The sequence below is a fragment of the Dromiciops gliroides genome, chromosome 1 (assembly GCF_019393635.1).
Source record: "Dromiciops gliroides isolate mDroGli1 chromosome 1, mDroGli1.pri, whole genome shotgun sequence".
Classification (NCBI taxonomy): Eukaryota; Metazoa; Chordata; class Mammalia; order Microbiotheria; family Microbiotheriidae; genus Dromiciops; species Dromiciops gliroides.
In genome coordinates, this window is record NC_057861.1 from 456,419,348 (window position 1) to 456,437,405 (window position 18,058).

Genomic DNA, 18,058 nt, shown 5'->3' on the forward strand with positions numbered 1-18,058 from the left:
GCACATGTGTACAATTCTACCCCCCAAGGATTAGCTTTATACAGAACAATGTGCTCTAAATGACAGTATATTCCCATGATAAAAAACAGTGATTGACAAGAAATATACGATCCACATTGTATCACTGTCGTCAAACATATACTTCATTTGTGAAGTTCAATGTAAATAGTAATCAGAGGGAAAGACTTTTCAAAGCTTTAGACATTCTTGCTGTCCAGGTCCTGCCTAAAGAAGAAAGAGAAATCTAAATAATGCTAACTGGACACTCCTTAGATAGCATATTTGATTCTATGGGCCAGCACAATGTGATTGCAATTCCTAGCCATGCTGATGCATTTTTAATTCAATGCATGGATCTGGCATTTATGATTTAATAAGGTTAAGGGAATTTCACAGTAGTTGCTACTGATGAACTGTCAGAAATTTAATTTAGTGAAATTCTTAGGTAAGAATATGCATTCATCGGGGAGAGAAACAACTAATATAAAATGGAGAAAGTGCATCCCAACATATGAGCTCCCCTTTCAGTTAAAAAGGTGCCTGGGGGCAGCTAGGTGGCACAGTGGATGAAGCATTGGCCCTGGATTCAGGAGGACCTGAGTTCAAATCCAGCCCCAGACACTTGACACGTACTAGTTGTGTGACCCTGGGCAAGTCACTTAACCCCCATTGCCCCCGCAAAAAAAAAAAAAAAATTGCCTGAAGGAGATTCTGGTCAGAAGCAGAAATTTTCCTGATCTACTGAAAGTATATCCACTGCTTCTAAAATGAAGCTTTTTAGACAGCCTACTTGGCCTTCTGATTTTTTTTCTGGAATTCATGGTGGTGCCCACAGGACAGTCTAGTGTGTACACTGCCCTTCAGAAACCCCTTTAGGCTTCAGAGTAATGCCTAATGGTCTGACTACCATCATAGACTAACAGTTTCTGACATATCAGAATGAGTAACAACCGGGCTAAGTCCCCACCCAACCCCCCCTCCCCCTCCCCCATGCCCACCTTTCTTTGCCTCAGGAAGTCCCACCAGTCCCAGACATGCTCCCTTACCTTGATGTCTAACATGCTTTCAAGCAGGAAGGCAGCAAATTATCCCTGGGCCCTGGCCTTTTCCACAGAACCATCGGGGCAGGGGGAAGACGGACAGGAAATGTGTCTTCCTGAAAAGGATTTTGCCCAAACATAACAACCAAAGTGGAGGGGGTAGGGGAAGGGAATGGGGGTAAGAGACTATCAGAATGAGGAACTACTAGAATGAGGTCCTTGGTCAGGAAAGGGAAGGAAATCTCCACATATTTCTGCAGCATGTATCTCAAGTACCACTACTGTGAGGCGAACTTTGTCAGAACCAGAGTGGCTAACCTGTTTGTAGGATCGTCTCCTGCCTGGCACACCTGGGAAGCATGTTTTCCTCCGTTTTCCCGGGACTTTGAAGAATCGGATAATCTGAGGAGCCAGCGCTGCTGTTGCCCCGGTCAGTAAAACTATGTTAATTGGTGAACCTAATTGCTTCAAGCAGTCTTGTCTCTAAACTGGGAGAGCCCAGTTGATGGAGTCAGTCTGTTCCTAATAAAATGAAGAAGCACTGAATTAAATTCCCAAGGAAGGCCCTATAAAAGTTTCCCACCCTGTAAACCAAATGACTTCACCTATGCTATTATCCCTCGAATGACATCTTTGAAAGAAAGCAGACCCCATTCGGCCTCCATATTCATAAATTGGCTCTGTTCAGGCCAGTCAATCTGGATTGATTTAAAAAGGCTTTTTCATCCTTCCAATCAAATGAAGTCATTGTTAATTAGATGCTTTCTGTTAACAATGTCACTCTTCCCGGAATTACCTGCTCACACTTTGCAAGCTGGCTAGAGCAACATCTGGAGCAGCAGTTTCTTTCAATCAGTCCTCAGCACAGTTTGGCTGCACAGTGGTGGTATTTCCTCTTCTCAATCCCTGTCTGAAGGAAGATACTATTCAGTGATCTGGTGGCGATTTCAATGCCAGCGCTATAATTTGGAGAGATTACAAATATCTCTGGATAAACTCCTTAGACTGTATTCTCTCAAGACCCGTTTCTGCAAAACACACACACACAGCAGTTTCTCGGCTTTGGAACCGCCTTGAAGAGGAATGTTTTTGAACTTGAGTACGAACAAAGTTGCTTTCCGACAGTTTGCACCCACTCAAAACCAAAAGCTCATCACCTTAGAAAGCTCCATGCTCTGGGACCTTCTCCCCGACACTCCCAAATGAACATCTGCTGAAGCTGCAGCTGACTACATGCAGCAGATTGCTTAGGTGTTTACTGGCCTTTGAAATGAAATTTTTTTTTTCGGAGAAGCACTAGAAAGATTTCAACTATTGAGAATAGGGAAGGGGGAGGGTGGAGATGCAGACACCGTTTTTGCGCTTTCGATCTTTCACCACACTACCTTTGCAGTCTGGGGTGGGGTGGAGATAGGGGATCCCAAGTTGCATCCCTGACTGCGTCTGGCAAACTGCACACAGGAGAGGACCAGAACCGGTCAAGCAGGACTGACGCTCTCCCTGAGACTCCGATGAACTGCCAGAGCTAGAGAGAGGTCTACCTGTGCTGGTTGCAGTAGGCTCTGGGAGCTCATACACCTTAGGACTGATAGGGCTATTACTTCAGGGCAATGGTACTTAGAGAAGGGATGAGAAGGGAGTTTCGCCCCCTCACCCAGGCCCAGTTGGCCCACTTCCCAAGTTTTCTGCCCACATGTTCCACTTCCAAGATCCTTTTGGTCTTAACCAACCCCACTGATTCCGTGTTGTTTTTACTCCAAAAACTCATCCCATCCTTACCTTTCGCAGAAAATATGACCCAGGTTTCCACACCCTCCCCCCACCCCCCAGTCTTTTCTGTCCCTACTCCCCCACTCTGTAGCTGCAGGATCCTAGGAAAATTCCACTTTTTGCTCTAGCTAATGTGGTCTCTTGCTGGACCTAATCATTTTCTTCTCACCTGATACCAATGGCCCATTTTGCACTCCACAACACTTCTATCCTGGAGATGACACCAATGCTTTCTCAGAAAAGAGAGCCCAGGGGCTCCTTTCCCTTCTTCCTAGAGTCCTAATATCCCCTAGGGTTTCAAGTACTCCACGGTTGCCTCCCAAAATTCAGTCCCCAGCAAGAGTAAAAAGATAAGGGTAGTGGCAGAGGGAAACCTACAAATAAGATTTGATTTAGACTTCTGTTAATTGGTGATTCATTCATAAAGGAACTCCTGTTCAGTTATGCAGATAGAAGAAGACAATGGTATGTGACTTGAGAGAGTGACAGAGATCAGACCTGTAATTTCATTAGGATAAAGAACTCTCAGATGAGCAAGAGCTCTCTTCCAGTGCTGTTTGGGCACCTTCTCTGCTACTTATGGTCTTAGAACGTTACCTAGAGCTCTGGGAAATTAAGTGACTGTATGTGCAAAGTCTCAGGCAATATGTGTCAGAGGCTAAAATAGAATTCAGGTCTTCTGGATTCAAGGAGATTTTTTCCATCCACTAGACCATGATGCCTCGTAAGGCAAACATGAAAGTAAAAGATGGCATTTGGGGTCTCTTGCCTGCTAATCAATCTCATGGCCTGGGCTGGGACACAGAGGAAAACAAATACTGGGGTTCTGAGGCTAAAGACCATCAAAGACTTAAGACTTTCTTGCCTCTGGCTTTTTTCAGATTGATTATAAGAAGGGGCTTCTTGAATAGCCCTAATGAAGGAACCATGGCCAGGAAATGTTAAGTGTTGGGGGTGGGGGGAATGAGGTGAGGGAACAGAGTCAACTCTAAGTGCTGATGATCTGACCTTTGTAAACAGGAATGATCTAGCACTGACATGTATCAGATACCTTGTAGGCTATTCCTCTAAAGCCATCCTTCCTCTCCTAATTCAGACTGCAGGGATGGTAGAACACACATGGGTTAACCATCATTTAAATCTTGATTTCTTAATGATCCAGCATTGAAAAACAACAAATGATGAGGTGGCAGTAACAGTGATAGGCTAAAGGATGGACAATCAATAAGTAGGTAAAGCTGAGGAATTTAACATTTTAATCTCAAAATTCTTGATTCCCAGAACTTTTTGAACCATTGATACCTCATGCTCCTCAGCTCTTCAGAAGGTCAAGTAAACTAAGTTTCTTATAGTTGTATCTCTCTTGTTGGGAGCTTTGAGAGGGAAGCAGACAATAGCAGCTGAAACACCTGCGATCTATCATTGCAATAAAATATGTACAGTAATGTGAAGTCATTTCTCTTTCCGCTTCCAAGAGGGAGCTCAAACCTGAAAAATCAAGGTTAGCATTCTCCAAAGTGTAAAACATTTTCAACAGGAGACACTGCAAAACATGAAAGGGAAGCTTGCAGCCCTAACCCCAGAGAGTATTGACCATTTCGCACAGAAAGGACATCCTGATTTCCGTAAGATTCTGTTGCATTTTTTTAAATTAGTGTTTATGTCAACCTAAAATAGGGCATGCGGTTGGGAAGTGACTCTGGGGCAGTTGGGGCACAGGGGTTGGGGACTGGGAGAAGAGAAGAGAAAGAAAAGCAGGAAGAATAGGGAGGGGAGGAGAGAGAGAAAGAGAGAGAGAAGCATTTTAAACACCTACTATGTGCCAGTCACTGTACTTAAGTGCTTTAATCTCCTCTGAGAGAGACCTGATTATCGATGGCCTAAATTATAGTTTGAGTTGAATTGGAAAGGTGACTTTTAAAATGTGAATCTTTATGACTATTTTGTAGTTGCGATGTTCATGGAGGTCTAAGAAATCTTTGTGTAGCTCTGTCTACGTCCTCAAGCGGTTTATCACAGTTCTATGTTTCCAGGAAGGTCTCTTATGCCACATCACCGGGGGGGGGGGGGGGCTCTAACCAATTCACGTACTTGTCTCTGTGGTTGTCTGTAAAGTACTATACTTTCTGTTGTGATAGGTCTAAAGCCATGTCGATGTTTCAAATTAGTGACATCTGAATACAGAGTAGGCTTCCATCCAAAGTTCGTACTTCTTCCTCCGCCCAAACCCCGACTCAAGAGGTTCTGTATTTAAAGGATAAAATCTGTTTGGAATCTAGGGTTTGGGATTTAAGAAGGGAATGGAGTATGGTTGAATCCGAGCTCCTCTGAAAGTATAGCTATTCCCCCAAAGTCAGCCCTGTCCCTCCAAACTCCAGCTCCCCACGCCTTCCCCCATCACACTAACACACAGCCAGCACAATCACCTGTTCTTCCTGAGCTCTATCACCTTCTTCCCATCCCCACACTCCCCAAGGGTTGTCCCCAAAGCCCATTGTGGTTCCCTTAACCCCTTTTCTTATGGGAAGAAGATTTGGCAGGAAGATACTGGAATACTCTGAGCCTGAGCCCACCAGAGCCAGGACTCCCAACAGAAAGACAGGATCAGGTACTAGTTGCAAATGCTCTGGCTTCCCACCGAATAGCTTGATCCCTTTCTCCCCCCACCCCATCCCAAGAAATGACAACGCCACTGTTTGGGTTTGTTGTTGTTGTTGTTGTTTAAGTACATTAACGGATCATTGTAGTCTCCCTTGTCAAGTCATTATGCCTTTATCCCTGCCAATTAACCACACCTCACAGGGCTGCTATTAAGAGCTAAATTGAGCTTAAAAAGTGAGGTATCCCATTTCATACAGATGTTGTAATCTCCCGCAGATAATCGCGGCAGACAGCCAGAGAAACACTGGAGGTCAGGCCGAACTCACTACCCTGGAGGGATGCTGGTTCCCTCAGAACCAATTTCTGGGATCTAGTGAACTGGTGCGCAGGGAGATCAGTTACCAACTCTGGGTGAGGTGAGAGGTTGAGTAAGCCGACGTCTTTAGGGGCTGCTGAGTTGTGAAGGCTAGTGAAACAGGCACTGGACTAAGGTCCGATCAGAGAGCCCATGGGCACCCGAAAGGGAAATATCCCTGCAAGTTCTCCGAACACTCCGAGAGAGTTGTGCGTTTTTACGCAAGAAGTTGAGCTTGAAACTGCAGTTAGGTGAGGAAGGGTTGTGCAGATTTGTCCTTTCTGTGCTCTAGGGTTGCCGCTGCCTTAATTAGGGGATTCGACTAGTGAAAAAGACAGGAAGTTGGGATATTAGCCCACTCTATGCCCTCAACTTGTTTTTCTTACCAGGTTAGTTGAGTCTCCGCAAGCAGGGCTGGGACCCCAGAAAAACTCGACATAGGCAAGGGGGTTGTAGGACGGGGTTCGGGGGTGCTGGTTGGAGCAAGCTGAGAGGACTGCAGTTGCTTAAGAAGTAAATGGAAGAATGTGGGGAAAGTGGAGCTCGAAATTAAGAGGATTCACCCCAGAAAAGATGTGAGCGCCCCTGTTGTAGCTTTCTCGATTCTTATTTCCAACCACGGTCCTGATCCAGCAAACCCACACCCATTCCCTCCCCATTAGCTGCTGCTGGAGGGATCGAGGACTTCGAGTGTCAGGACCCCCTAAGAGAGTTGCAGAGCTCTGCTCTTTGACCTTCAGAAAAGGGTTTGGGCTAGGGCGGGCCTTGCAGGTGTAGGAAGGCTCATCAATGTATCCACTGCCTCGGTGACCTTGGGTTTCACTCTCAATGTTGGGTACAACAAATTTAGTCAAGCCTAAAGAGATTAATTTTCCAGAGTAATCCAATTAAAAGATTTCTAAAGTAATCTTTTGCAAAAGAAAAAAAGCGCAATGCCACTAAAGCGGGCTTGGTGACACTGATTTATCGCCGGAGTGAAATGAGTGGGCAGGACTCTCTCCCCTCCCTTGATGGAATTTGACCACTACATCCTCTCACTGCCTCCAGTTGGAAAATATATTTGCTTTTCGGAAAGACATCCATCCATCACACCAACCTGTGCATCCGATAATATGGAGGGGAGTTGTGTTGCTTACAAGCACCATAGACTTTTTAAAGTGCTAATAGATTTATGGTCTCTTTTTCGACGCCCATCCAGAGTAATTAGCACATATGTTCTAAATAGATGATAGTTTTGTGAGCAATAAAGCAATTACCCATCGTTGGAGCTGACAGTTCCTCCAACTAAACTCCAACCAGCAGCTAATTGGAAAAGTCATTTCAGCTCCATTGTCTGCAATTAGTCCTGCTAAACTACTACACCCCAACTAGCTGGTTTGAGGTAAATTTATTCCCTCTTTTTATTTTCATTGGAAGAGCCTTGCCAAAATAGGACTTTCCTATTGCCCTTCAGGACGTTGCCCTAGGACTGAGAGCATTGGGGGTGGGGACGGAGGCGGAGGTGTGGGGGCACTTTCTGTGCTCCCTTGCGGCGGGATAATCTGTACCAGGCTGAAGAAGGGAGCATGTCTTTCCTAACAAGTTCTGTGTCCAGCAGTCTAAACTCTGAGTCTAAATAAAATCTTTTCCCTGGCTGGCAGCAAATAATTCGGTTAAGTTTCAAGCTTCTAAAAGTTTTTCTTCCTTGACATTACACTAGTCATTGAGGACACGGACTCTCAAAGTGTCCCCTGCCTCCGCACTCCACCCCACTCCTGCTAGTCCCTAAGGAGAAATATGCACCTTCTAGGCAGCTCTAGACAGGCAAGAGGAGCAAAGCAAACCTAAGTTACACTTGACTATCCTTTGGTCTGAACTCTCAGTGGGAAGAAGAAAGGGTTTTATCGTTGACCTTCAAATTGAGAAGGAACCTCAAAAACTCTGGGACAGCGCCACACCCACAGCTTCTCCCCTTCTAAACTTAGGAGTTTGGTGGCTTTTTTTTAATTGTGTTTGTGTGTGTTCGAAGCCACACAGGTCTAGGGTTTGTGCACAGTGAGTGGAAAAAATGTGTTAAACGGCGGTTTGATGCCCCACCGGAGCGTCCAAACTATCCAGCGGCTGGGTTTCTTCTACTTAATTTATCTTTATTGGACGGGGCGGCTCCTTCGCTCTATTCACTGGGAGTGCGGGAAAAGTATCAATTGGGGCTGGGGTTGGGGGAGGGCATGAAGAAAGTGGATGGTGGAAGGGGTTGGAGCATGAGGGTCGTGGGACCTACGTACTCTAAAAGGTACTGCTGAGAGAGAGCTGAAGCAGAGCAGGTGATCTAGCTCTCTCGAGGGTGGCCCAAAATTTTCCTCAGCTCCCCCACACCTGGTATCCCAGGGTCCGAGGGGTCTGGAGGAGGGAAGAAAGGAGGGAGATGGTAGGTTGGGATGAGAACTTGTAGCCCTAGCAACAAAGTGTTCCTTTAAAGGAATTTAAAGCGAAATGTCCCCAGGCTCCGAGAGCACTGAGAGAATATTACTAGGAGAGGAAAAGACAGGGTAAAGCCTTCGGGAAGGAGGGGGGAGGGGAGGCGGTAAAGTTGAAGCCCCTTCAGCCCCAGATATCAAGCATCCTTTTCCGGATTAGTCGCTCTGCTTAAAGTCCGGTGGATTTCCCCCCACCCCCGAAGTAAATATAACAATAACTAAAGAAAACAACTCGGGTGAGATTTAGTCAGCACATGAGACTTGCTGAAGTAATTCTGATTTTCAATAAATTGCAGCTAATTGCTCAACTTCAAGGAGACGGCGTTATGTATTTATAGCGAGAAAAGCTAAATCCGCCTAGTGCCAGATTCCCGGCTGTTCTCTCTAACTTATTAATGTTTTTAACCAAATTAATAACTAGGGGGTACACACAAGAGGAGAGCAAATGGAAAAAATTACATGCAGTTCTTTGCATTCTTGTATATCATCTCCCACCTGTCTTTCACTCCCCCTGCATCTTAGGAGAAACCAATTCATGGAAGTGTCCTTTGCTGATTAAAATGGAAACGGTCGCCAGTTTTTAAATAAGAGATCTTCACTAAAGTCCCTCCACCAAACCCCACAATCTTCCGATGGGACCATCTGATCTATTAGGGGTTTATAATATAACATCCCAGAAAGAAAATAAGGATGGAGGTTGCCAATAGAGGCGCATCACCTGAACTGATAGAGTATAGTCTCTTCGTCCCTATTTGTGGCTCGGACAAAATACCATCTACCCAAGGACACACACGTAATATGTAGTGTGAATTGGACAGCTTTGCATATATGTGCATAGAAAGATATATAAGACAGATGGAAAGGGGTATAGCTCTACATTCGTAATAGGAGTCTACTCCTATACATTTATTCACTTCTAGGGGTAAAGGCTTTTTCGTCGCTCCATAGGTTTCTTTCCATTAAGAGCGATTAGATGGTGTCTATTCAAAGTTGCTGATCCAGAGAGAAAATAGGAGTGGATAAAAAGGAGATTTCAAGTGACCCTCCTCGCCCTTTCACACCAACCTGAGCCCCAGAATAGCCAAGGATCAGCTAACACAAAAAGCTTTTCCCCTTTTCCTTTCAGCCTCAGAAGATTCCGTGCAAGGGGTTAACAATAAAACATAGAACTCTCCCCTAGTTTGGTTAGATCATGCCATTGGAATACTTTATCTAACTGCCCCGTTGAGAGGCTGTTTTTTTTTTCTAACCTCTTCTGAACGGGTAATAAAATATACGTTAGCATGGTAAAATTACATAATTATTTACAGCTGTCTATGGGTTTGCATGAGCTATTTGTAATGTTCAATCTATTCCATTGAAACTTTATCTATAGCATCTAACCTGCTTCGCAATGGTAGAAGACGCTGTAATAAACATATCTTACTGCTGACAGTTTAAAAGAAAATGTTAAGGTTTATTCTTTAGATCAACCCTTATGATGAAGTAAACTGGGTTGCATCACTGCTGTAGCAGACTTGCTGGGTTTGAGAACCCAACACTTTTGCACTGGTTTATCTCATAGGCAGAGAAGAAAGTGATATGCAACACTTAAAACATATTCTAGCGATCTTTAGTCGGGGAAATGTCCAACTCAAATTTACTCATGATGGACTAATCCCTGTAGTAAAAGAAATAGGAGCTGTGACAGGTAACTATTAAGGGAAATGATTATATAGTAGAGTTGATTGTATTGTCAGAACAATCTAACAACCTTCAAACTCATTTCAAAACTTCAACTTTTCATCCAAAACCAGCCCATTTTCCTTGAAAAGAATAACCAGGCAGTCATTTTTCACAAGTCAGGCATTTTCAAATGTAAGAGCCTGAAGGGTTTTCTTGGGGGGTGGGAAAGAGAGGTGTTTTTTATTCTATAAACAAGCTTTGGGGAAATGGCTTGATTTTTTTTAACTTTTATTCTACTCCAAAGTAAATATTTGGTTCTAGATTTATGAATATGCTAGAAATGACTGTCACTGATTTCTAGTGGAAAGTTTGATTTGCATGAAAAGGTCATAGCTGTGCCCTCTTGCAAGTCACCCCCAGAATGGCACTGATCCTCTGTTCTCTAAGGGAGGTGGGGAGGGGCAGTATTTCACTTATCCTGCTTGTTCCCAAACACTTATTTTAAATGCCTTGTTTGGGGTAGAAAATGAAGTTGTTTATTAAGTTAAAGCAGGTCTGCACTCAATCTCTGGATGTTGAAACTTAAAGGTGACAAAGAATAAAGGGTCAGGTTGACAGATAGATCTATGCTCAAACTGCTCAGACAGAATTCGTGGCTAGACTAATAGGAGCAAAGCTCCCAAGTTGTTCATTACACCTCTATTTTCCCGATGACAATATAAGGGAGAACTTTTTTGTAGCTCCAGAACTACAAGCTCAGCTTAGTCTCAGAGACTAAGGTTCCTTCTGAAAGAGAATAGTATTTTTTAAATAATAAAACCATAGACATTTATATGTCTTTCTTCCTTTTGTCTCCAAAAGTACTAAACCTAATACATAATTGTAAATATGTCTTCCTCATCTCCATTCACTTCTGGCATTAATTCCATGCTAAGAGAGACTAATTGATTCAACATCTTTAAAATAAGCCCTTTCATAAAGGTCTGCAGTGGGATCAGAGAGACTGACCTTTTTCTTTCTTTCTTTCCTTTTCTTTTTTCTTTCTTTCTTTCTTTCTTTTTTTTTTTTTTGCAGTGGTTGCCAGTATGTTCATTTCTCCAGATGTACTTGATAACACACAATTCTTCCTGTTATCTGGTCTCCCAAACTAAATAATGTAGCTTTTTAACTATATGAGAGGAATGGAATAGGAGAGAATTTTTCACAAGTATCTATTCTCCTAAAGGGCATCAAAGCTCTTGAAATGGATTTAGAAACTGTTCTTACAAGGCCAGCTTTATTAGTATGTTTTACCAAAAGGCCAAAATTAACGATTTGACTGGGTAGGTTGCAGGAGAGGAAAATAACAATATCAAAACATTCACAAGTATTAGTGGAAAATGATTCAACAGTCAGTTAACTGTAAGAAAGATTTTAGGAAAACAGTTAATCCTATTTTACTGTGTTTAGAAGTCGGGAACCAATCTCCTGGGGGAAAAAAATGTAAATCTTCCTGTGTAAATATATTGTGCATTCTCTCTCTCTCTCTCTCTCTCTCTCTCTCTCTCTCTCTCTCTCTCTCTCTCTCTCTCTCTCTCTCTCTCTCTCTCATCTCTCTCTCCATGTTCATCTATCATATACACTTTCTCTAACACATGCTATTTACTGGGATCCTGATAGGGGGGATTTGCTATTCTCTAGAAGGTTTGGGGTTTGTTTGTTTTATTTTAATCGATTAACACTCTGTGGTGATACCAGCAGAACAAATGTTGGGGGGGAGCACTAGGTATATTGACCACTTAGGTACTATCTTCTACCTCACCACTGGAAAGGGAGATCCACTTTTCCTTTGGCCTTGGAATTGACCACACAGACGGCCACCTCTTGCCTCAGCTGAGTTCAGAGGAAAGGCCTATAGGGAACTGGAAAGAAGGCAAGGGCATCATGGATGATGAAGTTCAAAGGAAATTCAGGCCAAGAATGGGTCTACTTCTGCAGAGAGGCCTAACTTGGCAGAACTCATAGTTTAAGTTCCATGTGAGGTCAAGCAATGCCCCCACAGCTAACCTAGTTGAGAGACAGAGTAATTTCACAGTAGCAATGAGATAGATGGCAGAGGACTATGGAGAAGGGAATATAGGGGTGGGAAGAAGCAATCATGTTCAACTGAACACAGAAGTTAGTCTGGACAGGAGAAAGGAGGGAGACAAAGGACACACAGCTGTGACTCAGTTTAAGCCTCTGGGTGAAAAGAATGACTGGAAACTCAGCTTGACGGGAGACTTCAGGGGAAGAGGAATATAGGAAAGTGGATGATTGAGAAACTGGGGGCCTATGTAAATAAACCCAACTGGAGAGGTGTTTGGAGTTCTGCAGTTTATTAACATAGTTGCATTCTTAAAATAATGGCTTCCACTGTATGACATAGACAGGTCTTATTGCCTTTAGTGTAACTACTGTGATTATATGGTTAAAACCAACAGACGCAGGACTATGGGGATGTTAAGTTGAAAAAGTCACATCGAATTGGGTTTCAAAAACCCCAGCACCGCTGCCTCTCCCCAGGACCTAAGCCACTGCTTTTATCTTACATCAGCTGGTGTCCTTGTTTGAGAGAGGCAGGGGCTTTATGAGGGCGGGTGGAAAGTGCTTCTGTATGGGGAAAATGGAGAGGAGCAGGTGAAGTCTAGGACAAAGGGTGCTAGAAAACAGAATTAAGGGGTCAGTTGAAGTGGGCCTGCCTGGCTGAGCCAGGCTTGGCTGGAGCACGCTAGGAGAAAATCAGTGCCTCTGCTTGCCAGGCCTCCTTATCTCTCCCATCTCGACCCCCAACCTCACACTGAAGGGCTTTTAATAAGTTGATGCAGATGTAACTCTGAGAATGAGGATGGTATGATGCTTCACTTCTCTTGGAAGGAGGGAAGTGCAAACAGCTGCTGAGAAACAGGGCTGTAGCCCTGGGGGCCAGTTTCCTGTCTGACACACAAGTAGAGGCCAGCCTTGGGCTAGGAAAGTCTTTAAAATTGCTTCCAAGGATAGTCAAAGCAAAATAAAATAAGATAAAATAAAAGTAATGTCAGATCTAGGATTTGACCCCACCAGCCATGGGTACATTTCCACTCACTCCCACCCTCATCTCCAGTTCTTTTTAAAACTATGAAAGGCCCCAAGTCCTTAATAGTTATCTCCTTAGTTCTGGAGCAAAAGCCAATCTGAAGGAGAGTGAGAAATGTCATATTTCATGAGTCAACCTGGCCCCTTGGAGGGCTGTATCCTTCCTGGGCCCTTCCTGTTGTTTTTTTTTTTTTTTTCTCTAGTGATTCTGGGTAAGGAGATCAGGTTGACAAGGGTTGTCCCAACCCTTACCAAGTGAAACATTGAAATACTGTCACCAAACCAATCCTCTATCTTACTGAGTGCTTGTTTTGCCATTGCAAACAACATTAGCAAAACAACCATTCTCCCCTCTCTGCCTTCTCCTCTGACCCAAGTCTGTGCTTCTAAGGCTAGAAAATGTACTTAAAATTTTTAATTGATGATATTCCCTTTTCCATTCAATTCCTCCATACCTTTTTCCATTTTCCACCTTAGCCTTAATATCCCTTTCAACCTTCCCACCCTTCATTACAACTTTAAGAAAGGAAGAATGCAGAAGGGGTTTCTGATTCTGACACAGGATAGTCAGAGTTTCTCTCCCCCACTGCTCATTGCAGCTCTTTTCTCAGTTCCTGGGGGTCGGTTTGATAGAGGTTCCTTTAATTTGCTGACACTATCACCCAGATAAAAGCAAGCTACCATCGATCTCTTCCATTAGATGATCACGCAACAACAGGACAGGTGACGACCAGAACATTCTCTTGTTTATCGCTCTTTGCTGGCGACCTGGCACCCTCTTAGTCACCGCTGCAAATCCTACTCAGTAAATCCGTGGAAGTGTATATCTATCTTAATTGCATCTGTATGTATAGCAAAACGTATGGTTCTACCTGTATAATGCATCAGCAGATGTTGTATAGGGTATGTGTCTGTATCTGTTTTAGTGTTTTGAATCTGGGCAGATGCTACCATAACATTCTCACATCTAGAGGACCGATAAGTGGAGCTTTACCTTAATATCCATTAAATTACACAGACTGAAAGCAGTAAGAAATACTATATAACTGAGTGACTCCCCACCATTCCAGCTTCCCCACACAGTGACGGGAGACAAGGGCAACCCTACTTGATACCGAGAGAAAAAAATAAAAAGTTCCCTCTTCGGTCCTTCTACAGTCTGAAGGCAGTGGTATTCTAAGGAAATAGAGATATATGATGCAGCCCTCTCATTCCCCCCCCCACCCCACCCCCCCGCCATTAGCAACATTGAGTTTAAGGGGGTGGGGTGAGAAGCAGTACTTGCCTGGTGCGGGGCAGGGCTTGGCCGGGTCTCTCTGGTGCCAGCTGTGAGCGATCCAGGATTCTGGGGAACGTCGGCAAGTAGAAGGACCGGCGCTTGCCGGATCTGTTCACCACTCTTCTCTCTCTCTCTCTCTCTCTCTCTCTCTCTCTCTCTCTCTCTCTCTCTCTCTCTCTCTCTCTCTCTCTCTCTCTCTCTCTCTCTCTCTCTCTCTCTCTCTCTCTCTCTCTCTCTCTCTGTCCCCCCCTTCCTCCCTCCCACCCCTTCTTTTTCTTCTCCTCTCCCCTCTCTCACACACACTCTCTCCCCCTCTCCATCTCCTCTATGTGAATTCTATCTTGCTCTGCTTCTCACTCTCAGGCTCTTCACAGTCTGAGTAAAATCTAGATCGTATACATCGAGCCTGCCTTTTTTTTTGTCTGATTTAATCTTGTTCGTTTCACCTTTTCACTGACCAGGAGACATGAGTGAGAGTTTATTTGGGGAGAGGGAGAGAGAGGAAAGGAGCCCACTGTTGCATAGTCAATAACATCCTTTTTATCAATGCAATATACAATAGGGGCGGCTTGGCCCAGAAAACCCATTGAAAATCTCCTCATTATCCGGGTTGGGGGGCTTGTGGGGACAGACAAATAAAACCGTTTATTCTGTTATTAAGAGTGATCGGTTCTGCTCATTGTCAGACCATCCCACGCTTCCACTATTTCAGGTTTGAAGGAAAGCAGAAACATTAAGCTCCCATCATACCATTAAACATCACAAATACACCTCTGCTGGGAATTTAAAGAGAAAACAAGTGTAAAAGAAAAATCCACTTTTATCAATAAAGCGTGGATACTTTACATCGACTTTTACCTGAGATGGTGTTGGATTTCAGAAGCTTTGGCCTCTGAGACCAAACTTTTACGTCTATCCCGCGTGGAGCGCCTACTCTTCTGCTGCTGCTTTGTCAGACACATAAATACACCAGAGTCTCTTTGAGCATGTTCTCAAAGGTGAGGGGCTGGGACTGAGGTATTGGAGAATATTCAACTAATAGAAATATTCTATTCTCCAGTACCAATCTCTCAAGTAAAAAAAAATTCCATTGAAAGAAATTTCAAAGTACTGTCTTCTGTTGCTGTAAAGGCACAGGCCTCGATGCGAGAAGGGGGTGGGGGGGGTGGGGGAGGGGTGGCATAAGTGAACGAAGCTGCCCTTCCTAGGCTCGATGTCTGTCCCGCTAGATGGCAGGCGAGCTCCAGCTATTCTTCCAGGCAAAGGCGCAGGGGGAGAGCCGAGCTTCCCCTTTCTCCTCTAACCAATCCAAATCACCACTTTTCTCTCTCCCTCTCCTTCCCCAACATCTCACTCCCTTTCTCCCTCCCACCCCACCGTCTCTCTCTCTCTCTCTCTCTCTCTCTCTCTCTCTCTCCTCTCTCTCTCTCGCTCTCGCTCTCTCGCTCGCTCTCTCTCTCGCTCTCTCGCTCGCTCTCACTCTCTCTCTATCTCTCTCTCTCTCTCTCTCGCTCGCTCTCTCTCTCTCTCTCGCTCGCTCTCTCGCTCGCTCTCTCGCTCGCTCTCCCCCTTTTCTATTTTCCTGGGAATCACTCACTTGAGCGCATTGATCCTTCCAAACAACAATTCGAGAAACTTACTTTTGTTTTATTAATAATTATTGAAGTGTTGCCGTTTGGCAGCGCCTAGGAACAAAAAAAAAGGAAAGAAAGAAAGAAAAAGAAAAAAATAGGGAGAGCGAAAAAAGAAACTCGATTGAAAGCGTAAAAAAAATTTTTAACCATATACATTTTAAGAAGAAAAGGTTGTAAATGAAAAGTGGATTTCGGATAGCATTTTGTGGCAAGGAGAATTCCAAGAGTGTGATTTATCGTAATTAAAGCCTATAAAACCAAGGCAGCACTTTGGGCAATAAATGGGGCACTCTCCTCATTGCAGCTGAGGAAAAAATAAAATGAGCAAGGGCTGAATTGGAACCTATTTCTTAGGTCATGCATATAGAGGGGAGGGGAATCAAAAATTCACTTTATTACGCAAATCATTAAAATGGTAGGTTTGTTCACTCCCAATTAAAATATTCTCTTAGTATTTTCCCCCATTGGCACTCTCATCACACTCTTAAAATCTAATATTAAAAAAAACTTTTCAGACGAAATCAAAATAATTTCCTTCTAATTCTCCTTTCCCCCTAACGCAGTGCCTTCTCCCCACCCCCTCGATTGTGTGTGTGTGTGTGTGTGTGTGTGTGTGTGACCATAGACGACCCATACTAATCAGGTCTCAAAGTAAATAGCAGCGCAGGGCGATCTCAATGTAAATTGCGCTTGTCAGAAGAACACCCCCTCCCCCCCAACCCCCCCCCCGCCCCTCTCTCTCACTTTCTCTCCTCCTCCCTTCCCCATCCCAGTCAGTAGGTAGCAAAGGAAAAAAAGGGGGGAGGGCGCGGAGGAGGGAGGGGGAGGGATATTCAACCAATGGAGTGAAGGAGGCTTGGCTAACCTTAGCCTCCCATTTTCTCTCCCCCCACCAATTCAGGCTCTGACCAGTCGTCGCCTTTGATTATCAGTTTGCCAGCAGCCCTTCTCTTGGCTCCCTTGACATGAGCTCCATATAAGGCAGCGATTCCATAGAAACGTGTCAGTTTCAATAGTAGTGTCAAAGTTCACTATATACAGACATTCGCGCAGATCCCCTTTCGGAAACATTGCTCAGCTAGTCCTCCCGTATAAACGCATTCAATTTTTGGGTCTTCTCTCTCCTCTCTCTCTCTCTCTCCTCTCTCTCTCTCTCTCTCTCTCTCTCTCTCTCCTCTCTCTCTCTCTCTCTCCCTCTCCCTCTCCCTCTCCGTCTCCCTCTCTCCTGTCTCTCTCTCCTCTCTCTCTTTCTCCCCTTTCATCTCTTCTCTCTCCCCCCTCTCTCCTCCCTGTCTCTCCCCTTTCTCCTTTCTTGCATATTCTATTAGTTTTTTTCTTATTCTTCTTCTCTCTCTTTCTCCTTCTTTTTTCCCTCCTCCTAGTCTCTTTTACTCCATTCTGGTTGGAAGAGAGAGGGTGAAACTTTAAAAAAAGAGAGAGAGAGAGACTCTCCCTTCGTAATCTTATTGTTATTATTATATAAATATATATATATATACATACATATATATTTAGAGGGAGGGTGTTGGTTGCCGGCTGAAGAGGACTTATTTAAAATACTAAAAAAGAACATTTTTGGGCGATCTCCAGTGTTTTTTTAATCAGCTCTGTGTGTTATAGCAGAAGAAACAGAAAGAAGAAGCAAGAAAGAGGAAAAGAAGAGGATTATTTATTCGACCTACTTTGGATGTCTCTTTTTTTTGTAAATTCTTATTCCTCATTTTAATTTTTTTTAACTTCGCTGTGAAGTCGTCTACGGCGTGAATTTATACTGTTTTTCTTCTTCTTCCATTACCTTCCCCCCCCCCCAAAAAAAAGGGCAGAATCACCAGCACCGCCACCACAACAAAAAAAGAGCAAACTGTGTAATCTTCATCTCCTGAATCCCGCTTTCCAGGACTGGTTTCCTGAATGGCTGGCTGCGTTTTGCCCTGGACCTGGCCCCCGGACACTTTCACGCCTTGATCATCCTGAGGCTTTTCCTCTCTTCCATCCTTCTGCTCTCCAGTTTACGCACCTCCACAGCCCAGAGCACCCGCCCCGGCAGCAGCAGCGGCAGCGGCGGCGGCGGCGGCGGCGGCGGCGGCAGCGGCAGCGGCTGCACCAGCGGCGGCAGCTACAGCAGCACCACCGGCCCCAGCCTGGGCAGCGGCGGCGGCGGCGGC

The 18,058-nt window shown here is 44.4% G+C and overlaps 1 long non-coding RNA gene across 2 annotated transcripts in view; it reads right to left on the reverse strand.

The window, feature by feature from the left end:
- The window catches only part of LOC122730833, a 68,556-nt gene extending 66,603 nt beyond the window's left edge, over window positions 1–1,953 (reverse strand). For both annotated transcript variants that reach the window (XR_006353550.1, XR_006353549.1), the window contains exons 1-2: window positions 1,837–1,953; window positions 1,359–1,562 (exon numbers count right to left, since the gene is read on the reverse strand). This is a non-coding gene — a long non-coding RNA (uncharacterized LOC122730833). The remainder of the gene's footprint in view (window positions 1–1,358; window positions 1,563–1,836) is intronic.
- Between the last annotated feature and the right edge of the window lie 16,105 nt (window positions 1,954–18,058).